General features: G+C 35.6%; 1 long non-coding RNA gene across 2 annotated transcripts in view; it reads right to left on the minus strand.

The window, feature by feature from the left end:
• The window catches only part of LOC106494415 (uncharacterized), a 40,135-nt gene extending 17,134 nt beyond the window's left edge, over positions 1–23,001 (minus strand). Inside the window, exons 1-2 of one of the 2 annotated variants that reach the window (XR_001294295.2) lie at positions 17,820–17,903; positions 16,363–16,438 (exon numbers count right to left, since the gene is read on the minus strand). This is a non-coding gene — a long non-coding RNA (uncharacterized lncRNA). Of the gene's footprint in view, positions 1–16,362; positions 16,439–17,819; positions 17,904–22,923 lie in introns of those variants that run through there. The other variant, XR_001294294.2, reaches the window with a different exon arrangement.
• Between the last annotated feature and the right edge of the window lie 2,884 nt (positions 23,002–25,885).

The following is a 25,885-nucleotide window of genomic DNA, read 5'->3' on the forward strand; positions in this document are numbered from 1 at the left end:
AACTGGAAATGAGTCATCTGCTACAGATATATACGACACTTTGCAGATGCTCAGCCACCATCGAGTCGTGACTTGAACAACCAACTGCTTCAAAGCTGCGCATTATTTGAAGTATTCTTTCATTGAAAAAATCAGTAGGAAACTTGTTCCTAGTTTAGTTCTATTACATAACAAGATGTGTCTGGTGCCACATATTGCTGTGCATAGATATTGTAAGGATGAAAATATGAATATGTGATTTTTCTGTTCCTTATTTGCAACTGAATCACATATGTAAATTTTAGATGTCTCTGACAATGAGAGTTTCAAGTTCCTGTTAAAAAGAATTTGACTCTTACTAAGTTTTTTTTTTATCTTTCATCATGTTCATTAAAAGTAGATACATTGTTATTAAAGAAAGTAAGCAACTAGACATTTTTGGCAATGAGATATAAAGGCTTTCTGGTCAGAAGATTTAATGCAAAGGAGGTTATTAAAGGCTAAAAGGTGAGACTCAGCTGACTTTAACCATCTAACAGTTACGCTTCCAGACTAAGGGGGCCATCAAGGCCCTCTCCATCATCAAAGAAAGCAACCCTGAATAGTCACTTATTCTGCCTGCTTTAAGATTAAATGAATTGCCCTCTGGATTTCTCTCTCTCTCTCTCTTTCTGTTGGTTAAAACTTTACCTAATGTAGACTATATATTTCGCTTTTCGATAGCTAAAATTAGTTGCCATGAATCCTAGCTTAGAAATTACGGAATATGCAGCCAATGATTCACTTAAAAAGGGTGTTTGTCTCAGTCCAGCTGCTATCCTTGCCATTCTGGCAAGATGTTCCTCATTAGGTATTTAGTCCCATTGCTTTGGTATAAAGCCTTAAAGAGACAGCAACCCCATGCATTTTAAAAGCCTGCTAGCAAAATGATCTGGGCTCAATGGACAGACATTTCTCAGTTTAGACTAGCACTGCATTAAACATCAAGTATTTCAGTCTGCTCTGAAAAAAATACAAATACTATTCAATTTACATGATTCAATGAGACATCTCTTGGCAAGGATAGTAAACATGTAATGCATCTTTACTTTAGACTGACAGGAAGCACAGCTCATCAGGGCTCACTGAGTATGCCCAAAGTCCATGATATCTTATCCCTGGAGTGACTGAAAATACTACTCCATTATTCTCAGTTAGGAGCTTTTTTACCTATAGTATTTGTTTCAGTGCTTAGCTAATGCTGCAGCAAATATCACTATTAGAATTTGTGCAAAACTAAATTAGTTCTTCTTTAACTTGATGGAAGAACTATGCTTTAACAAACAACAACTGAATGTCTTTAAAATAACTAACTAGTTAGCAGAAGCTGATTGTCTAGGAAGTAACAAAAACAACCTGTTCTAACCACAGACCAAAGCAATGTAACAATATGCAGTTCTTTTATAAGAAAGAGAAAAGTAAATGGAAAAGCTGTATTGATACATAACAAAAAGATGTTCAGAGCTCCTGTTCCTGAATGAGCTGAAAAAGAGACTAACCAAAGGGAGGCTATCACTGCATCTGACTGGACTAATGTTCTCAATCTGCTTCAATTTAGATTTAGGACAGAACTTGGGTATAAAACCACTTGTATGAAACCACACTATTTGCACCAATGGATTATTTCCTATCAATAGACAGAGGGAAAAATATATTATGATTCTCCTGAATCTCACTAAAGAGCTATAAATTGAGAGACATCACTATTTCATCTCAGAGTGCATCCAAATGTAATGTATGCATGTCATTTGAATCCATATCCAAGGAGTAATTGTCCCCCAACCTCTGGGTCTAGCAGAGTGCCCTGAAGTCCAGGTCAGTGTTCCTATGTAGCTACAAGGTAAAGGAAAGGACTCATAACCAGCAGGTGTCAGATGGCTTTCCAAAATCTTTACCTGCAGCTATCTCATTATGATGAAAATGACTCTGGAGTAAAGAACACATCAGAGCAGTTAGCTGAGGATGATGAACCAAATCAAATGGGAAACAGTGGCTGACCTTGAGAATGGGAGTAAAGAAATTCAACCAAACAAAGTGGAATGATTAATATTTGCTATACACTAGAATTTCATCAACTGGAATCAACAAAGGAGAAAGTCTAGGGGGTTTAATCACATCATCACTAATGAGACAGCAACATAATGGATTCAAAATAAACACAGGTACAATCATAAAATGCATATTCACTACAAACAGGGAAGTATCAGTACTACTAGACAAGTTAATGAGTATAGTTTATATAAAATACTCCATCGGGTTCTGGTCCAGAACAAATAATTTCACCCGAAACAGAAGACTGGTGTGACTGAGAGTAGGTAAGAACCTGTTCAATGAGGGGAAGCTAGAAAATATTGCTTAGTTTAGCAAGATCAATGCTGCCTAGGCTATCTTAACTTCTTAACTAGGAGACAAATGAATATATCTAGGGTGAAAATAAAAAGAAGGCTCCTAACCGCCTGTATTTTTGAACATGACTTTCTGTAGAAGTAGCTGTTGGGGACAAGCAATATCACTTATTTTAAATTGGAGCTAGACAAGTTTATGAAAATCTATGATACAGCTGCTTGAAGTGGCAAGGGAGTTGATTGAATGACCCTGATATTCTATTTTCCTCTTATCTTTTGAACACGTTGGATTTTTTCTTACTTCCACATATTATTAGGTATCATACGTTTCAAAGAGATCAATATAGAACAGCCACCTTATTTTGTGCAGTAATTTTGTTATTTTGAGCCACAAAATTTCACAGACATAAGACCCAAAGTGAGACTGCACACTGTTAATAGAAGATGTTACTTTTCTAACACTTTGTTTTCATAACTGTATCTAGGGGTTAGGCTGCTTTTGCTGCTTTCTTATTTTTATCTGTTATATATTTTTCTGTTTTTGTCTTTGCCAGGTGTTTTGATCCAAAAAATAGAATTTATAATTCATTTTATTTCTGAGAATTATCAGTAATTTCTCTTCCTTTCTCTTACAAAAACAACACGAGCTTTAGGGATTCTCTTATCTTTCAGGAACACGAGCATGTCCTGCTTCCCAGCATGCCCATATTTCTTGTTCTTATGTCTTGTTCTCCTCTGTTCAGTGTGATACTAGTTTTATATGAATCCTATCCCTTAATTTTAACTGGAATTACATTAACAAGATATTGGAACAATCTACCTCATGGTTAACCCGAGAGATATGTAAATTCACAAGCTTTAGGCATAGCGTAATTCAGGTTAGTTGCTAGTGTCAAAGCCAGAGCAAATATGATTGCAAGTAGCCAAATCTAAATGAAAATGCAATTCCTTCCCCTCATAGCAACTACGTGCCATTCAATTAACAATTTGATATTTTTTTTGAGGAGGAAGAAGCAATTTTCCAAAAGGCAGCTTACCAACAAATTCACCCAAGATATTTGTGGTCATTTTCCTACATGGCATGATGCCTGGAAGTCTGGCAATAGTGTTTAAACTAATGAAGACAAACTGATTAAGTGTTTTTGATACATGCAAAATAATGCTTGTTTAAATGATGAAGAAGGGTTTTTTTGTTGTTGTTTTGTTTTTGTATGATCAGTGCAGTCTAGTTCATCAGTGTATTCTGAGCTCTACTTCCAGCTTCTGCCATGGATACACTGTTTGAAAAACTTGGACAAACCACTGTCCTTCCACTTTCTTCTTCACTCATAAGTGCACAGCTCGCTTTGAGGACAATGAGTTCAGGTGAAGTCAAGCAAGTTATTAAAGATGAAGGTTCCACCTGTTGCCCTAAATTAATGAAGAAAACAGTTTAGACATGGGCTCAGGGCAGTAATGAGATTTGTAACTAAGCAGAGTGAAACAGTAAATACTGAACAATTTTTTCTTTTCCTGCCTTTAGTATCTGTTGGAGAATTACAGTAGTTCTGGAGGTGACAACTTAAAGCTCTGGAAGTGCAGAGGCAAGGCTAGGGTGATATCATTTGCATTGTTTTAGAGACAATTCCTTAAATTGTGTTCCTTAAACTAAAAGCCTAGCATATATTGCTCTTTATTTATCTAAATAACATATGTTTTGCAGATGTTCATCTACTCTAGAGGAATAGTTCCAAATTTTATGGAAACAATATTCTAAAATTAGATTTATATAATTAAACTGCAGAAAACAATTCAGATGGATGATGATATGTATTTTAACATCAAAGATTTGCAGATCTTTTCCACTGACCTTATCTTTAATTACTTTGTCCTTTGGTAATAAAGTTAGCAGGAACTTTTTATTGCAGGATATTTGTACAAGATTAAAAAAATCCCCAGGAATTTACACCACTGTCAGGAATAGATTAATATTCTCTTCCTCTTGAAACTGGAAGACTGGCAACTGAGTTGGATATTAGCCTGTAACATTTTGACTTTCAGTCATAGCCCTTAAATTCAATTAGTATGCTTCAAGAGTGCTTCACGAAATCTTACTTCTAAAATGTAATGAAACTCAGAGAAATGTGGGTGACATGGACATTATACGTATTATATAGGTATGTATATGTGCATCTCTTGCTTTCTCTCACCTTCTGTATACACAAACACACACACGCACACATCCACACACACACACAAGGTATATACACATATTGCAAATACGTATGCATACAAATATATTGTACATATGAACCAGATTAAACTATTAGTAATGAAAAAAGTTAAAATGCCAAAAAGATTAAAATATGTGAATATGAACACAAATCAAGAAGGATTTTAGTTTAATTTCTCTGCTATATCTTTTAAATTGTATTAAAATCCAGGATTAAGCCTACTTAAATTGCAAACAGTAATACAGGCCATCTGTCATCTAGTACTGCCTTACTCTCTTGGGATCTAAAACTTGTATGCATTTCCCTGCTTGTCCTCATACATATTTCTCCCCTAAAATTTTGCAGGGATGCTGTTATAGGTGGACAACTTGCTCAATTGTGCATGAATAGTGGTAGTGAGAAACAGGAATGAATCATTTGGCAGCAATCACTGCAGCCTACCTGGGCTGTAACGTGTCAGCAGCCTGAGAACTTCTCCTTAGAAAATGAGGGAGCTTCTGCTGCCAACACTCCTAAGGGTGGAGGTTTGACAAGACCCTTGCAGGAGTGGGCCCTAGTCACCAGCCAGGCCACAGTCTCAGCAAAAGCGTTGGACACCTCCTCTCACTGAGCAGCCATGCATTCATAAGGCCAAAAGATCAATCCTAAAAAAAGAGCCACCAGTTTAGAGACTGAGTCACTCAGGTGGAGCAGATATGAAGTAAGATTTTTTGGTAACCCAGTGAAGACTGGGCTTTCTTACTCTCTACTTGGCTCTTCCCAAAATATCACTAAACATCACAGGAAAATATGGGGTTTGGGAGGGATGGGTATAAGTGTGGGTTCAGCTCTCAAATTGAAAAAAGCCAGAGTTATCCTCACATTGTAATTTTGACATGGCATTTTCATAGTTTCTAAAGATGTCTGCATGTTATTTGTTCTGCAGCATTCCTGTCTCATTTGCTATATAAGTCACAGGAGAGCAAAAATATTTTGTTTTGGTAACTCCTTGGATTAGGACTCTGGAAATCTTGGTTCCCTTCCTGCTTTTCTAAGGCTTTCTTCTCTGCTAGAAGAGACAACTATATCACAATACACAAATGCAGGGGGACTATAGCTAGTTTTATCCATTATTCTGACAGTTCTTCACTTCTCAGTAGATAACCTGGAAACTGTAGCGTTCTTTACATCCTTTAACATAGTTGTATAAGTATATATATACTACAGCCTATAGTTTTAAGGACACATTGTTTCTTTCTTGGCTTTATTTTTTGTGTCTAATTTTCTTTCCCTAATTCATAAGAGATTTAAACTCTCCACCTAATTAACGGCAGGTGCAGAAATGAAAAAAAAATTGCTTTATCATCTTGTGGTTATTCCAAATGAAGGTATTTTAAACATATAAAATTTTATGGATTAAAAATTGAATTCATTTCAAGGATTGCTGAAGTAAATTACCTCTACCTTCAAATCAGCATAGGTACTCACACAATGGTATTTATCCAAAGGTATTTGATGTTTGTTCCAAGGAACACCACAGAATACTTACTATAGACTGACATTTTTTGCCATATCTATGAAAGTCTTATAAAAACAAAAAGTAAAAGCTACATTCATCTAAAATCCACAAGACTCTTTTAGTTGCATTCAACTGAAAGGAAAAAAATACAGGACTTTGGACCTGAAATTAGTCTCCAGTGTCAACATGTTTTCCAGCCAAAGGCAGGATTAGATCCTCTGTAAGCTGCCTACATTTGTCCTTCATGGGCAAAATGAAGTTTCACTTTTTTTGTTAAAATTTTTAAATTCCCAATTTCCACCCAGAGGAACCTTTCCTGTTTCATCAACAGCAACAGGTTCACAATCAAGATTGTGAATGTTATGACTTTTTCAAGGGCGCTGCCTTTAAGGTTAAGTGTAAGTAGAGGCTTTTAGAAGTTTGCCAGTTAATATTGGAGTGGTGTTCTATATTATCTGTCTTCTGAATACATAAATTACAGCTGCCCTATCAAACGTATAATTTCAATCTGACACATGTGGCATTGCTTTTTTGTCACTAATCCTATTGTTTCTGGATTTGGTGTTTCTCATTCTTGCCCAGTGGTATCTCATACTCAAAGAGGAGTGGAAATTTTACTAGCATGCCCCACACAGATTAAAAAAAAAAGGGACTCTGACTTTGGTTCATTTTAGCTTGTACTTGAGAAATTCTGATGTGCTTTGGGAGAGTAGCTTTTATGGTCCTAGACCACTAATGACAACAGCAGATGAGAAAACCAGACTAAATCTTTCAGACTCAGAGAATCTGGACTTGTTTGGAGAAGACAAAATGGGTTTTGTTCTGATCTTGCCACTTCAAAGTTATCCTATTACCTAGGACCATAATGAGCCACCAGGGTATGTCCTATGTAACTAAGCCATTCATTGTTCTAAAATCCTTCTTTCCTGAACTGTACTTTATCTGTTAAGTAAGCAGATTTTGTTTTAAACAGAGGTTGTTGATTAATCTTACCAATCATAGCATTGCAAAGGGAAGAATGTTATTTAACTCTAATGAACTGATTGTGATAAAATAACAAAATAACACAGCAGAATTCCTTCAAACAGCAGTGGTCATTAACTAGTATAACTTGTTATTATTCTAAGACATTATTATAAGCAATATTGAGTTCTAAGAAATACCTGCAATATCTACAGCTTGGAAAATGTAACTCTTGAAATTCTTGATGTTTTTAATAAATGAGAAACACAAAAAGCTACATCCAAAAGTTTCTATTTTCTGTTACTAATCTCAAGTGTCAAAAGATGTAACGCAATTGATTATAAAACATATGAATGTTTCACATACTCTGAACTGCAATTTTTATAGTTTCTCTACTATGCTGTTTTCTATACTTTTTTACTTTTATGTAATGTTTAAAAAATGTGTATAAGAACTGGTTACTGGCATTTATGCCCTATAACAGATATTTTGAAAAATTAATTGAAACTTATAAATGCACTATAAATAACAGAAAATAATCTAGGAATTCAGACAACTAAAAAATGTATCCCCACAAAGAACAAAACTTTTTGCGCAATTCATTTATTTTCATTTAGGTCTGATCTTTCTCTAATGGAAACACATTTCCTAAGATTTGTTTCTAGTGTCTTGAGTTTAGAAGAATGCAAAGTTACTTATTCTAAATCTGCAAAGAGGGTTGTGCTATCAGAGCCATAATTTATGTCATAAAGTGAGCCGTCTTCCACCTGTCTTTCTTCTGCATGAAAAGCATCTATTTTTAAAGTATTCAGTACCTCCTTATCAAAAAATTTTCCCAATAAATAATTCAAAATCTTCAACTTTCATAAATATAGTTTAGAGAAAGTGTTTTATAGAAGATTTTGGCTACTAACTATTTCTTCTTAGAAACACCCATTTTTGAGTTTCTTGAAAGCTTGTAATGAGAAGCTGCTTGTAAGACAAATATGCATACAGGAAAACACACATGCATAGCTCCATAAACTGTCCACCTTTATGTTACTTTACTCCTAATAACTATACTCCTTATAACTAATAAGCTATTAAAAATTACAAACTGCCTTTGTATGGAAAAGGCTACAAATTCTGGTAGCTGGCAACAGTGACGGAGTATTCTGCACTACTACCTGCAACAGCCTGGTGCAATCTTGGAGGCTTCCTAAATTCTTATCAGAAATCTTCTCAGCTTGTCAGGTTTCATGGACTCATGGTCCAGGATGGAGGTTACAATGCGATGATGTAGAACTAGCATAGACAGCCTTACCGAAGCTAGTTTTGTAAGCAGTATAACCATGTAATGATTTTGCTCAGGTTTATTTTCCCTGTTTGTACGTCTGTCTTGCTTCTGGTACTTAAATTAGCTTGATTATATTTGGTGCATAAATTGAGTAGTCAGATTTTCTTCTGAACTGAGTCCTTGGAAAGTCAGGGATTATTTCAGGAAGTACTTCTGAGCAGGAATAGCAACAGAAATCAGAGAACACTTGTAAGGATTCACAGTTCAGAAATGATTCCACAGGGGCAATGGAAGCAAACTTTTATTATTCGAAAATAGCTCTAGGGATATTAAAATATTAGAAATAAGACGGTTTGACCTTAGCGCAGTGAAAGTCTTATATGCAATTTTAAGGAATAAGAACATTTCAAGAAATGTGGTCTGACTGAAGGCATATAATCTGCTGTGAATTGGCACCATATTAATCTATGAAATACAGTGCATTTCAGCTGAGATAATAGCACTTACATTTTCAAATTCTGTTCCTCGCATACAGTCTGATACAAAGGCCCTTTAAAGTCAATGGCAGTTTTCCCTTTTTGAAAGTATGTATTATTAAATAAGCTGAATTGAAATCATAGTCAGAGCTAAGTGAAATAGTAGATGCAGACTGTGACATTAAACCTATGGTTCCTACCTTTGGTAGACCTCAAAGTACTTTATTCTAACTTTTTATTACTCCTCTCTGAATAATAACACTTCTGAGCAATTTATTCACAGAGTCTAAGCCCAGAACTTCTGGATCTGAAACATATGCTTCTATTCCACGAGCCAGTAATTCAGAATTGCTGCATTTGTGACGCTGGAAAATGCAACTGAGGGAGACACATGCTGTTTATGTGGGGCAGGGGTACTTTTACAAGGAGAAAAGCAGGGACAAAGAGGTCTATATCTACTTTAAGAAATCCCTCCCTGCCCATCTAACCAGATCGTGGCTGTGCCTAGTATGGTGTGGGTAACATAAGGTGTTACTTAGTGTACTGGAGAGGTTCTTTTGGGGGACAAATTTGGTTTACATCTGCACTTGGGGAGCCACATGATACACCCTCAAGTATAGCACTGATGCGCTCAAAGCAGTTTCCTTTCTGATAGGACCAAGGTTGAAGCTGCACTCAAGGGTGCTGTCTAGAGGATCTCATCTGCAATATAACCACAAGATCTTCCAGCAGTTTGCTCACAACATCTGCTGGCATTCAGATAGTAAAAGCAAGGCAATCTGGGACAGCTGTACAGAAATCTGCTTCACACAACCAGAATGGACACTCACGCCAGTTGCTGGTCCTAGCCATGCACCATGTGCCTATATCAAACAGACACACATTTTCTGGCCCTCAGACCATAACAGATCACACCAAATCAAATCACCATTCTTCCTTCTTTATACTGCACTGGTTGCTATGTAGATACAACATAAAGACTGCAGATATTAGCTTTTGTATACAGGACAGGAAGAGATGGCAAATTAAGAATCAAACCGCATCAAATTAAAAATAAATTAAAGATATTGGCCAGTTTTTGCCAGGAGGACAAATAGAATTAATATCTGGAATGTTCAAGTGGTAGGTAGTACTGTAGGTAGTAGAAAAGAAGTTTCTGTTTCTCTTTCTACTTCAGTAAGATGTTCTTCTTAAGGATGCCAGCACACATTTATCTCCTTATTTTGAGTTTTCTAATTCCCTAATTAGGTAAACTGTATATATGAAGTAGAAGAGGTCCAGAAGGGAACTACCAAATGGAATGATAAAATTATTTCAGAAGCTTTTTCACAAGAAACAACTGTAAGAAAAATGTTAACTTTGGTTCAAAGCATAGATAATGTGATTTATAGGCTAAGGAATTATTTATAGTAGCTGCAGAAGACTGGACTGAAGGAAATGTAAAAATTCAATATTTGCAAAAAAAAAAAACTTCAAAGGAAAGATAAAAACTGTATAACAAGGATTCATGTTTTGTGGCATTTCCAAGGTAAGTATCAAGAAATTTTCTATGTAGGAATCTTGAATTTTAAATAAAAACTTAACTAAAGCTACCTAGTAAAAATCTAACTAAATCTACCAGTAAAAATAATTGAGTTTTGGAAATTGTTTTCTCTCAAAACAGTGACTCCTTGTGAGGAAATTAAAGGATATCTTGCACTGACAGAAAGTCTGGATTTTTATAACTAAATTGATTTTCTTCTGTATTTCATACACAAAACCCACAGGCATTTTTTGTGACTTTCATGGATCATGACTTTCAAGTCATAGAAAACAAATCATGCCCATCCTCTTCTGTATCTTGTATAGCTCTAGATATTTGTAAATACACAAATTTTGTTTGTTCCTCATTACATATGGTCAAATAAGACTTCCCTTGGAGTATGTTGTAGGTTTTGGAAGTGGCAGCAAGTTAATCCCTGTGGTTCACTGTGGAACACATGAACGAGACTTCCTACCCTGGTGACTATGTAATGACATTTCACTGGGATAGTAGGAAGAGTGTGAAGTCTTACTGTTATTACACTGACCTGAAGAGTTACTCGCAGAGAGTGCTTAATTGCAGGAAATTAACTTGTATGTATGCTCTGTTTTTATATCACCTTACTTCTAACTATTGGAAAAGGTACACTCTCTTAATAGAGCAGATGTAAGTTTGTTGTGTAGGTGTGATATTCTTAGGTAATTTTTGTAGTCTTTATTTAGCACTTCATGTATCAGCAACAGCAGTGCTCCAGAAAAGCAGAGGAGCAGAAAAGTAGATAAAGCCTCAGTTATCCTTTCACTCAATAGTATTTTGGGACATACTAACTGAGTAGTGAGAAAAAACTTGTGCTCCTGCTGTCCTGTAGTCAAAAGGGCTGTGAAGCTGTCAGACTTCACAAGCCCTAAATTTACTTTACAAAGTTTTAAAGACAAGCAGTGTTGAACGCTCAGTGGGCAATTTCCAATTAGACAAATCAACCTAACACTTGAACAGTTAGTAACAATATGTTATGATAGTTCTTTGCAAGTAATGTTGACCTGAAATTAAAGTACTTTTTAAGATAGAGCAGTCTAACAAAACAGAAAAGCACCCATGCAATTAGCAATGAAATAGCAGGGTTGGACTGTTAGAACTCAAATTACACCAGAGTCTATTAAATCCACATACTTAAGGACATCTGAAGGAGAATATTAATGACAGTGATTAGAAAAATGGTAGCCCACTGTGGCAGTGACCCTGCTACAGTGACCTCCAAGTGATAGTGGGCCATACTCATTAAAACCTGTGTCCAAACTTGGCCACCAGCAGTGTGACTCTTATATAGCCATTGGACATAAAGGCTAAAGCCGGAGTTGAGCCTGAAGGTCAACAGCAAAAGAACTTTAACGTAAAATAGATGTATCCTATCTCCTAATACAAGAATAGTAAGCTGAAATCTGACAGGCTTCTCCACTTTCTTCTTCTGATATGTCTAGGGAAGATATCTGAAGAAAGGATTCTTATCCAGCAAAACCAAAGCTCAAAAATGAAGCTATCTTTTAATCCAGTAATTCTTACATCAGCTTGAACTTTTTCTTAGAGTAAGAAATGCTGATCTTGTCAGCAGCTATTAAGACTATACTCTGACAAATGCATTGTGCTGTTTTCAGTAATATTTCTTATTAATATGATGTTCCTATTGTACTGTCCTCACCACAGTATTTTCCTACTGCCATCATAGCAAAGTCTCCCCAAAATGACAAATAGAAATCTTCAGCCCATTGGCTTGGAAAACATGTATCAGGAGGATTTTTGCTCAACTATATGGACTCTAATCTGGTGTATATGGAAACAGCCCTGCTGTATGCATCTAACACCTCAGGATATGTGCTTTTTATTACTACTAATGTTTATGTCAAGCATCCTTAACCCCCAAAAGACTTTAACAAAGGACAATATTAATTTGCCTGTGGCATATCTCTAAATTGATTATAACTTGAATTGTCTTGCAGGAATTCTGCTTATTTGGATAAAATCTAAATTTGTTTTGCCTGCATAGATATATAGCTTGAAGAAAAGCTGCTACATTACATAATATCAAATGACCTAACTACTACATCTAATTATGTTAAAGACTAAACTACTGGAAGCAATGAGAACACTTCAAATATGATTATAAACATGAGAACAAATGAGAAGCAGAGAGTGTTCTAGTCTGTACTGAAGGCTTGCAATACCTGACAGACTTTTAGAAGAGGCTTCATTCAAAGAGAAGCTTGACTACAACAATTTTTTTCTTACTGAGAAAGAATTTATTCTATCAAAAAGGTGGCAGAGGTGTTCTAATACTGGCACGCCTCTAGTAACAGAGAGGTCTGGAACTTGATCTATAAAGATTCATCGTATGTTGATTTTCTGGGGTTGTCTTCAAACTTAGCGAGAGATAGTGTAAACATAGCACATAATACTCAAACATTCTGCAGTTGAATTTGGGGAGAGAAGGAAAGAAGTAGAAATGAAAAGTTAATTAACTTTTATTCTTTTCTTATTGCCAGTCTTTTATGATCATCCATTTTGTATCTTTTTTTTTCTAGAATAGTATATTTTCTTTACTACTGACATTCACTGCAATGAATTTTTTAGTAAATCCACTTACAGGTTGTATTGGTTATTTTTCTGTTCTTCACAGGAGCTCTCAAGAGCTGTTCATTAGTCTCTCTGGTATGTGACATACAGTGAACGCACTTTGCTAACCCTGCTAGGTTTCTGAACAGCAGCCTTTGCTTGTGGTACACGACATCAGGTTTTCTGAGATGGAGCGCCTGGATTACTTGTTTCCCCAAAGTTAGTTGCATGACATTATCAGACAGCAGAGTGGGTATCTGACATTGGATTCGGGCTGAGCAGTGATGGAGGCTCATGCTTGTCCTGGCCCTTGAGCCTGCCTTGTACCTAAGTATTGACTTGTGCCCAAGCAATCTGATACTATCCAAGCATGAATTCAAGTGCTATTGCAGATCCATGCTTAAAGCACAGTATAGACACCTCTGTTTGGATGACTGAGCATACTGGAATCTACATGACCTGACTGCATCATTAAAAGGTTATATACATCACTGTAATTTGCTCTCTTGTCATATTTAATATAAAGGATAAAATGAAGAACTGTAGCTAATTTGACAAACAGATATTTTAGGAATGAAGAAATTGCAACATCAAGTGATCTAAACATTTATTTAATTTGTGAGTCTCATTGACAGCAGTCATTGTCAGCTATTTCAGAGATACCTCTAGAAACCTCTAGAATACTGTGTGCAGGGAGAAGTATACTCCTTGTTCTAGAAATGTAATTTTTGATTTATATTCAAAGGCTTAAGGGTACACTCTGTATAGTTGAGTGGGTTTTTTTTAATATTACAGTCACTATGATATCAATATAGTTGAGAATTAATATCTTATAAATATTTTTGAATTTTGTTTTATTCCTTTAAAAAGTTTATTAAAGTCTTTTCCTTCTGTTTTGCAGCAGTGAGTTTCACACACCAATTGTGTATGTGTGAACATGTGGATGGGTACTGTATTTACATACACTCTAATAAATATGCTGTCTTTATATTCCTTTATTCCTGATTTATAAATGATAAATATCACTGTTGAATTAACTTTGTTTGTCAGATTAAGTGAGCATTTTTTTCAGTGTTTTGCATTCTGCCAGTTCTTCAATATTGGCCCCTTTGCTATCTAACCAGTTACCAAATTGGGAATTTAACACAATATTTAACAGCAAATATTAACTCTGTGTAGAATATCCCAAGAAACCAATTAAGTTCAAACCAGAACTGTTTAAAAGCTGACCTAACATTGTTTTCATGTAATTTCAATCTCCTAGCATGGTGCCCACACTCAGGGAACTGTTCCTCACTACCATTAATTAAATGAAAACTTCTTGAAGTCTTATTCCCCAATTACTGGTATTTACACTCTAGCAGAATATTACTGATTCACTTCAAAATTGCCCCTTTGCATTGCTAAGGAACACTGATCTCAGGAGAGAATCTGCAGAAGAAAAAGAGCAGCAAATGTTTTAGCACAGCTTTCATTCAAGAATTAAAATAAATCAAGTTGTTTACTTGATGAACCAAGAGAACAGAAGTTGTTCTTCTTTTAAGTCTCAGTTCTTACATGTTCTTCTATAGGAAAAAAGGTGTAATCATTTATGGCATTACAGATGAGATCACTTGAAAGTGGTGTTATTTTGCCTGTCCTGCATATAAATCTAAGAATTCAGCTGACTCCCCCACAACTCTGAGCCAATGTGTAGCAGATTGCCTAGGACTTGTTAAAATGCTTGTAGAGGAAATTTCAGTGGGCATAAATTTTTATTTCTTCTCTTTGCTGTTGGTTTACACCAGCAGAAGAGCTGACTAGTCTGTTGTTGTAATTCTACTCTTTCAGTAAACTTATAACAAGAGAGAGACTTTGGCTTATTAATTTAATTATTTTATAAAATACATTTAGCAGTGGTGAAATAGCCCTGCATTATATGTCTGTCTTGCAGATTCACAGTGGAAATCCTACTGACAATTGTTTCTTTTTCAGAAATAATACGCCCTCACATGATGGCCACTAAAGACACATACTTAAATTAAAGATACAAAATTAATCAGTTCCCTGTGTAACTGACTATTAAAACTTAGATGTCAAATTCTTTTTTTTCTAATAGCTTTGCAAAGATGATGCTGTACGAATTTCAGTGATGTTACTCTTGATTTAGTTTGATATACAGAAATGAAAATCTAATACCAGGCCTTCAGGAAAACAAGTGATCAAGAGCCATGTGAAATGAAATAATGTTAAAAATATTCTGTGTCAATGCTACTGTATATAAGTACACAATACGATTATGCCTATATCTGTTCAAAAGCATATGTTAAACTCAGAAGACTTCCATAATACTTAAGTGTTCATAGCAAGAGATTTGACTGAACTATAAATTTGCAGACAACTAAAGTTTTTCTGACATTGTTTTAGCTATTATAGGTACTACCAAAAATATAAATGCAGAATGTTTCCAAAACTGTGCAAAACCATATCTTTTTCTGGGAATTAAGAACCTCTCACCTGTTTCTAGCATGAAATAAGTCTGAAAATAATTGATAAATCTGTGTAATACAAAACACAACTGAATCAAAAGGAATATTCTGTAAGAAGTGTGTGTGTGTCCAGAGGGAAGTACTTGCACAAATACAATTGGACAAATCCCCTAAACCAAACCACAGTCAGAATTTACCAACCTATTGTTACATCATTCTGCTATCTCTGCTAACTATTACATTTTCCAAATAAAAGATGATGGGTTGTTATCTTCAAATTCTCTCAAATAAGCTTCTAAATCAGGATACACTGTTTTCTCCCAGGAGGAGTCTATTTGGTTGAATTGATCTATTAATCCATGAAATTCATAGACATTGGAAATACAGACAATTGGCATAGTACATATGAATAGCAAGAAGGGATAGAGCAGTCTGTTCACAAATAAACTGGACAAGTAATAATGTAGGGTTTTTTTTTTCTTATCATTTATTCCTGCTGATCTTTTCTTATCATTTATTATAATTTATTCCTGTTAATCTTTTATGGTTTATTTAAAAAATTCAACATGAAATAAAGTAATAAATATCAACTACTAAATTAAGGTGTGCAAAAATAGTAAGAAGTTTCTTAAGTCTGTTTTTATTCTTGTTTTCTTAAACTACTTTATCAGAGCGAAAGAACTTACTGTCTATGCATAACAGCTTCAGCATACAGTATGAAAATAATTATTCCCATTTATTTTTCTTAAAACTGAGAGTAGTATTTATGTTAAAGGATATGATTACCTGAAATAGAAATATCAATATCAACAAATGTGTTCTCAAAGGATTTGTTTTAATTTAAATTAACAGATTTATCCTGCTTTGACAGCACAAATGCACAGAGACGGCATCAAAAAGACTTCACATTTTACTTTTCATCATTTTGTTGTATTTTCCACACACAGTTTAGGAAATACTGCACAGTTGTACATACCTAATTTAAGCTGTGGCCTTCCATCTGGCTCCAAAAGAGAGCCATACTGGAGTGTCCGATTATTCTCTCAGGATACCTACATTAAGGAGTACATGTAACTTTCTAATTTAGAGATCTGGAGAATGTTCTTTAAAACATTTAACTGATGACATCTTATTGCTATTTTTTTATTTAGAAAAGAAAAATAAGGAAATTATGCCGAAGAACTATGGCCCACAGTAAACCATTTTAGGAGACAACAGTGATGCTTCTAAGGACAGCTATTTGCTGTGAGTTCATGGCGACACCAAGTATTGGCCTATTTCAAGCACACAGACAACCCATACTACCTTAACTCCTACTTCTTTGACTATGCTGAAGCAGAAATGTTGGGTACATAGAGCCCACTTGCTGTAATATGCTAAGTAGCAATGACTGAAGACTGTCTGACGGCATAAAGAAATGGGTTTTCTCATTTTCTGTACACGCATGAGGTTCAAGTCACAGACTTTTTGTTTTGTGTACTAGCTCCATTGTAAGCAGGACCACACAAACCAGGGGTATTGCAAAGCATGCACTGCAGCAACCCTGATAGGCTGGGGCTAGTGGCAGAGACACAAGATACAGCTTCCTCTCACATACAGGAGACATCTTGATAAAATAATAATAATAATAATTAAAAAGTGCATCTCAGGGAACAACATTTCCATTCATAAGCACCCACTCTAGCCAAACCAAAATAAACAATCTCATAGGTGCCTTGTTCCAGAGGCCTGCTGGGACTGTGTGTGAAATGAGCCAGTTTTTAAGCTAAGCTGAATCTAAAATGAAGAGTGTTAAATATTGCTCTAGTTCCTCTTGGCTTGTTTCAGTGAAAAATTCCATTTTAAACAGTTAAATGATTACAGGCTTTGAAATTAAATTTCAGGATGAATAATTAAGCAGCAGTCTCCAGTGTCTGTGAGAAATCACGTTCCCTGCTCTAGAAACACTTAGAGTAATAGATACGGGAGTAGATTGGTAACACACTTCTGATTAAATTTAGTCTGTGTAGAATGACTTCTCATATATCATAGTCAACAGTACATTGAAGTCAGCCGCATGTTTTAGATAAATTAGTTTGAAATTAACAAATCATAAGAATAAAAATCCTCCAAAATATCATTTGAAAATTTAATAAAAGATTTCTATGGGAAGTAGCCAAAAGTGTGATCATTTAAATCTGAAATGTATCTTTAGCTGAGCTATGTGAATTGGCTGGAGATTTTTTTTTATTTGACTGCCAAGCCAAAAAAAATGGTTGGAAAGAATTGTTTAAATGTTTAATTTATAGAAAAATTGTTCCAGCTTGAGAAGAACCTTTTTTTTCCTCCTGGTGAAAACCAAATCATTTGCTATGGAAATATAAATAAAAGCAGAAGAAAGGTGTAAATCAAGAGTTATCTTTCCATCTGTTCCCCTTAATGTCACCCATTTACCTGCCATATAAGAGCGTCTGTTTCAAAGTCCTCTTCGGTAAATTCAGGGCAGGGACCAGAATGTGGTATTTCTTGGAACGCGCTTCCTTGTTTTACAGATGGGTCTCCCTTCATTTCTACTGACTCTTTAGTGGTAAGTATTTCCAAAGCCAAAAGAGACCTTTGCTCTTGGAGGCAGGAGGCTCATATTCTATTCCAAACAAATGATTTGCTGAAAAGAGCTTTATCTTGTTCTAAATTAAGATCATTAATCTACAGTAAAAAAAGTTACTGAGCACCATAGGCACTTCTGCAAGTTGTCTAAGTAGATAATTGAGTGATCTCAGTAGAATTTTGGCATAGTCCTGGAAAAGGAATTTCATCCAAGTAGTCTTAAATTTAACTTTCAAGAGGAGTCTAGGAAGCAGGAAAAATAAGCAGAATTGAAAAATGATTATTTTAAAATATTTATTAATTGATGTCTAATGCCAGGAATCTGCTTTTCTCATGTGTATAAGTAATTTATTTTAGCTTTGAAAAGTAGGCTCAGCAAAATACAACATTTGGCAAAACATGGATTCTCACATAATGCAGCCATGCAAGATATAAATAAACTTTTCTCCCATGCTAAGCAGTTTGCTTTTCACACATCAACGTAACTTGCCTTATCCTTCATTTAAATCACACAGATAACATTTCCAAAAATCCCAGTAGCTTAGAGTCTGTCTTCTGTCACAGTGACCAGGCACAGCCCAACAACCAACAATACGACAACCAAACACAGAGTTAAGTCTTTTAGGAACCACGTTGCTACAGTTCTAATGCTGCATATAGTGAGCTTTCAAAAGGGAGTTACAGAGCCAGCTTTTCAATGGGAGCTGTTAAGTTGAACAAACAACTGAGAGCAGCCTTTGAGATCTTCCTTAGAGGCTAACTAGTTACAGGATACAATAATGATTATGCATATATCAGCCAGGCCTGTAATTACTTGTTCCATAGAATAGCTAATATAAGACCTCATAAAATGCCTGAGAAACTCATCATTCAAACCACATTTCTTTAAGGTAATTTTCATAAAAGTGATTCCTTCTGCTACAGTAATTTTGCCATATGTGTAATGCAGAATGTCAGACTGAAGGCTTCTCTTCCAGCCTTTAAATCTATAAACACCATGAAACACTCCAGGCTGCCAGGTAACAGATGCTCAGGAAGGTGTCTGTGGTTGCAACTATTCTACATTGTTTCTCAGAGTGTGATAATGTACATTTGATGCCACTGGGTCAACTCGTGAGCTCAATAAAATTTATTCAGTAATGTAACGTAACTCTTTCTGTGAGTCAGTATGGAATTAACATTAGTCAAGAGAAACTGCCGCTGGCTTTACATTGTAGAATTGTAGATGACTGAAATACAATAGAAGAAATAATCACAAGCGCATGAGGATAGCATATTTCTCATATAACTCAAGTATTTATAGTCTTCAGAATTTTCATGAAGTGCAGTTGCCTTACTGACCCCATGCTTTAAACCCCACCTCCGCTTTTCCAAAAAAACCCACCCCAAATTACTCTTGGCCTTCCATACTGTCCTTCTTCTTTGGAAATCCCATTGCTCTGTTCAATAAATATTTCCAATGGACATTGGAAATAATTGACTTTTTTTTTCTTTTTTTCCCCACAAGTTTCCATTGTTACTAGTTTCAGAATAACATCAGCCCAGCTGGAAATTAAAAGTGAATGCTCCTGACCCAGAGATTACTGAGTTCAGTAACTTTTATAGGTCTTGGATTGCACCCAGATCTAAGGAGCAGAAGGATCTCATTATATGGCCCAGATTTTCAAAAGCTTACCTGTCATTAAAAATTAAACCAGCAACCATGTTTTCAAAAGAGGTTAGCACCTTATCTACTGAGCTGTTTAATTAACCAGACCATAAGTGGCACAATGGGAGTCTCTCAGCACAGAATACATTTGAAAACTGGTCCTTAAATTCTGTTAGTGTATTTACTGCACATTTATTGGAATGAACACTCTATACCATTTCCGTGCTTCTCTCAAGAACTACATTTGTTCTCACGCTTGCTTCAAAATCAACAAATATTTTCCCCTTCAATCACTGTAAAGAAAACAGGAGAGTGCTTTGTATTCTGATATAATATTTTAGTATCTGAGATTCATATTCTAGTAGCATTTTTCCAATTTCGGTGGTCCAGTATTGGATCTTTATTTACACATACAGTTTTTCAGTGATACACAGATAACACTGTCATGGAGATAATGACTCTCCCAGTCATTATGCAGATAGTGTCATTATGTCCACTTTATTTTGCTGTTTCACTTGTACCAAGTATTCACCTGCACATATGTACAGAATGCATATGAGTGCCAGGAATTCATTCAGGGCATTATACAGGTTTTGTTTAAGTGGAAATTGTGACTAGACCTCACTTCCTGGCCTGAGAACAAGGATCTGCTCCAGAAATAAGCTAAATCATTTAATTCAGGTAGGAGAGAAATCCAATTATGGAACTGGAAAGTTTGGTGGTTTCATGCAGGCAGTCTGCTGGAGCTGGAAGAATGTATTTTTGTATAATGCGTTAGATAGGATTAAACACTGAAAATGTGTGAACTGATGCCAAAATTATTTAACAGCTTGAAAATACACAGCAGATTATCACTTATCAAGAAAATGGGCTCATATCCTATTGCAAAATGCCAACAATTCCCAATGAGTCCAGACCTAGCCCCCTGGGAGCACAGTGACAAAGGTGATATAGAATCATTATATCCTGGACATTTACTGTAATACTTGGGTGCAGACCTGCTGATGAACAGCAATGTGAGCAGACAAAACAGGGCAGAAACCCTTGAGACAGTTTAAGGTACAGCTGAAACCAAAATGGTTCACAGGGCCAGCGTGGCTAAAGCCCCCTAGCTTCTACAACCAAAAATACATAACAGAGTGATATGACAAGTCTCACATTTAGCCACCTTTTGTTTATTAACCTGATGAGTCACACCTGTTCAACCCAGGCTTCAATATGATCCCAGACTATAGTTCAAACTCATACATATAGATCCATAGCCGAACTCCTTTAATGGCTCTGCTATGAAACCCTGGAAGACCATGGTGTATTAATTAATGTATCAGTTTAGAAAAAATGCAAAAGGCTGTTTTTCTATGAAGTCTTTGCAGATATAGACAGATGTTCACACATCAAAAGTAATTTCACTGATGGATTATGCTTGCTGCCAAAGTTAAATTCCATTACAGTTAAATTTTTATACATTGAAATTTTTTCCATTCATGATTATTTTTCTGTAGCATTTTTGCTTCACTTTGCATCAGCAAAAACTCTGCATAGTGTTTGCATATGTAATAAATAGAAAATCTGGTATTGCTGGCATTAAGTTTGTTTTCTGGCTTCATAAAAATAGCGACAATTTCTCTCTCTTACAAATATATTCCATTTCTGCTTTGCATAAAGGAAATGGAAAAAAAAATCAAGGATGTTATCAAAACATAATTTGCTTAACTTTCCATTGCTATGGAAATAGCTTAATACAGAGTCAAACATTCCCAGGACTAGCATAATACTTACAGAAAAGCAAACTTTTTTCTAGATTGAATTAATTAATATTCATTATTCTCAGTACCTGTCCTTCACTATGAAACTTAACCATTTCAGTAGCAGATTTGTAAATCTTCAGTTTCGCTAAGACATTAGGCTGAGATTTTTAATAGAAAATGGAAATCCGTATTCCAAAGACTGCTTTGAAAAGCAACAGCAGACTAAGTTTTAGGCATCCATTCAACATAGTTCACTAGAAGCATGTACCTAAAAAATAACTATACAGCTTACTTGTGTCATGGAGTTATTGTCTGTCTTGAGCCTTAAAAGACAGATATGCTCATTACTACCATGTGCTTCTGAAAATAAAATCAGGCATCACGTTTTATTTATTGATATGGATTAACCTAGGTATAATGTATATATTAATGTATAAGGCTATAGCTTAAAGAGGGCAGGACTCACTGTGCACATGGTGCAGCACCCTGTTGCTTCCCCATGTGCTATGCCCAGGATTCTGCACACAGTGAAGTCAGCCCTTTCTAGGACTTCTCATGGACAAAAGCATCCCCATGAGCAGCTCATCTCTATTTACACAGAGAATCATTTGTAGAAATGTAATGCCCAGAACTCCTCTTGCAATATTTGAGGAGCATCTGTACCTATAGATAGCATTCATTGTAGACTAGCATTTGTGATGATTTTCAAGATAGTAGATTTGATAGGCTAAGAGCACAGCTAAGACACACCATCTGAATGATGAAGGTATTACCTAAAAACTTGATTGATCCCCACCACCCACCACAAATTCAGTAATCACTATCTCTCAATCAAGAAAGTGCTTTAGTGCCTGCACAACATCAGTTTCCTGGACACAACAATCAACAAGGAACAGCAACCTAGAAATATATAAACCACTTCAGGTACTGTCACAAAAACAGCAATCATCTCAAACACACTAAATAGCCAATCCCTAAGCTAGCCATGATTAGCTTATCTCAGCTAGAGGCTCAGACATCATGCAGCTGCTCTGAGGAGAATACCCTTTAGTTTCACAAGAAGTATATGTTCCTCAAGCAATAACATTCCTCCAGAGAAATAGATTAATCTTTCAACAAGGAATTGATATGAAAACTTAGAAAGCAGAAAAGCCGTTAGTTCCTTGCCAGCCCAAGTTGTGATATACCAATAAACACAGGTATATATAGAAAAAAGATCCAACAATTATAACTGTATTCAAAATGAATCCCAAATGAAACTATCCCAATAACCCCTCTTGAGCCTTAAGACAACCTTCCAAACTCTCAGATTTCTCATACAAAACAAGATATCCTCAAACCAGTAAGTTAAATGGCAGCTAACTGTCAAAGCAGCAAATTCATATTTTGCAAACAGTAAAAGCTCCCCACACAAAATCATTGACATTATGAATCCTACACATGCATCCCAGAATTGGATTTTTTCTTCTTGAATCAAATACTCTCATGGAAACTCTCCAAGTAAAGTCAAACAATCCTTAAGCAACAAAATGAGGTCTCACAAATACTGAGTTACCAGAAAGAAAACTCCCCCATCTTCAAAAAAGTAACCAAGCCGCCTTCAGTCTCTCAGTGCTGATCCTCAAGAGAAACACACAGAATATAGAACTGTATCTTCTAAAGGCTGACTTCGCAACTGAATTTTGTTAGACTGTGGAAAACATTCTTCTCCGGTCTGTTACAATTTTTTCCACTCCTCACCCTTTGTGTGACTAATCTCTCACTGTTCCAAAAATGCTATCTGTTTCTATCCTTGCATCAGAGGGTCTCATAACCTGCCATCTCTCCCTTCTCTAATTTTATAATGTAGTTGATCTGCAATTATTCCCACACTTTAATACAGCTTGATGTTTGCTTTGCCAGATCTGCCTGTGTGGCGACAAGCTTTTGTCCTCTCTTTCTCCATTAAAAAATATTATCTCCAACAGAAGATATTGTCCCCTTGTCTCCCTAATACCTTCACTTCTGCTTCATATATCTAAAAAGAATTATTGTTCCTCCCTGCTTGCAACCTACCTCTTCTGCTTTGGCGTATCTTCCCTCTTCAGAGGCACTTCAGAGGGACTCTGCAGAGTCAGGAATTTAAAGCTTTCTAGTCGAAGACTCGAGAAGAGGTCACAGGCAGTATCTGTCTGCACCTTAACAGTATAATCAACTAATCCATTAATGACTGACTGGAATTTTTTTTAGCCCAGACCAATGATACCTGATTAAATTTACAACCCAGATTTCACCAAAAAAGAAGCATGAATTACTTGAATGTCTAGCAAAAATTAACTGTCACAAGCATGTTAAATCTCATCCAGATCAGATGATCTAGAGTTTGATATACTCCCAGAAACTCATTTGTGACGTTAAATGTACTATCCATGCTCATAAAAAAGAATTGATCTACCAGTGGCTGTATAAACACTGTATTCACAGGCCAATGAATTTACTCCAGCATATACCATATTGAAAAAAGAGAATCTCATCACGTGAGTAGAAATCACAAAGCTTTACAGTTCCAATCCTTCTGGGAAGCCAGATTTATCTTCTAATTGGACACAAGATGGCAGAGCTTTCCAGTGGAACTAGTACATCTCTTTGAAAGTTTTGGTTATGTCTCCTTTCTGATTTTAGTGGTTTGTCATCCACCTCTGCAGTGACTCATGGGAATGTGAGTGTCTTCTACTGAGTTAATCTGAAATTGGATTTTTGCTGCCACACCTGAGCATCTAAGCAAAAACAAGTTATATGATAAGACAATTCCTCGTCCATTCATCCATTCAGACTTAATATCAGAGTTGCTTCCATCAAACCTGTGAACTAACATTTTAGTCAGATAAAATACAGCAAGGAAAAGCAAAAAAATTCTTCTGTCAAATATTGTCATTTTGCAGAAAATAACTCAATCCACCTCTTTCTTACATTTCATAATAAAAGGTCCTGTTTCATTTAACTGAATTATATAACAGTTTCTTTGGTTGCAATGATATACATGCTCTATGAAGCAGCAACAGTTGGGATCTAGGTGTCAAGATTTTACTCCTGATTTCATCAATGACCTGCTAAAAGGAGTGACATCTTTTCTCAGTGTCCAGTTTTCTCATCTTCAAAATACCACAGTTTAAAACAATTAGACCAACATAGAACATTGTGAGGATGAAATACTGTATCAGCCAAAGTATGTGTGATAAAAGAGGCTGAATGATTCACTCTACAAAAATCACACAGTGAGTGTAATTTAGCTCAAGAGGAACACATTGGCTCCATTCTCTTAAGCACTTAATACTTACCCTTCATTTCAGATATACCATATTCTATCTTGATACATTTCAATATTCATTCTTTTGATTCTGGAAGACATTTTCCAAAAAGCCTATGATGTCTTTGATTATTTTGAAAATTTAGCTTGAAACACCATGAGAGCTAAAGAGTTACGGATCATATGTCAATTGCAGACGCTTTTCTGGCAGAGGATGCAAAACTGATTACCAGAAAGTAACATATATTGCATAGGCAAAATTCCAAGATCATGTTCATTAAATTCATCACTGAGATAATTTGTTACTCAGGGTTGAATGAGATCAAAATAAAAATGTTAATTAAAATTAATCAGATTTTTCAAGCTAAAAGAAACAGTGATGCTGTAAAAGTGAAAAATCTATTAACAGATACCAGAAAGATACGGAACAAATATTATTTCTTTTTTCTTAAATTGGAATTCTCTCCATGGAAATTTTAACATGTACAGACTATTTTTACCAGGAAGGATAAACACTGTAAGGAACTAATTATATAGAAGACAAAAAAAGAAACTCGTAGTATACCATATATACATTTTTAATACTAATCAATGGAAACCCTTCACCACTTCTAAGAAGCTAAAAGATGACTCAGTCATCAATATTTATCTGATTTTAGACCAGAAAAAGAAAGACTGTCATTCACTATGACAACGCAATTTAGATGAAAGAGTGAACATTTTTATTCTCCTTAGTGACCTGCATTTTCTTGCTCCCTTTTAAGTTAGTTTGTCCTTACAGTTACTGAAGTTAAAAAAAAGAATCTTACTTTGTTTTCACATGGTCCATGAAAGAAGGATTTCAATAGAGAAAGACAACACGAATGTGAAGACGTATTATATAATTCAGGCAATTTGTTTTTGTGACCTTAATAGTGTGATTGGGAAATTGGGATGCTGTTCAATCACTCCTAGAATCCTTTCAACAAGGGGTACGGATTAGCTACTCTAGTCTCTCCCTCACTTGCAGGGAAGATTTTATCACAGTAAAAAATAGTTGGCTGTTTATGACTGTGAATGACAGCATCTTTGTGCTCACCTCATCCTGGTCACGGACTCTGACCAAACTTGGAGACTAAACAAACAAACAAGTGTTATAAATTTGTTTCCATCAAAAAAAAAATTAGTGACCAGATTCAACTTAGCAGGTTGAAACAGCTAGTTTACATGCTTTTGATTAAACTTTAAATGC

This window comes from Apteryx mantelli, chromosome 2 (assembly GCF_036417845.1).
Source record: "Apteryx mantelli isolate bAptMan1 chromosome 2, bAptMan1.hap1, whole genome shotgun sequence".
NCBI lineage: Eukaryota > Metazoa > Chordata > Aves > Apterygiformes > Apterygidae > Apteryx > Apteryx mantelli.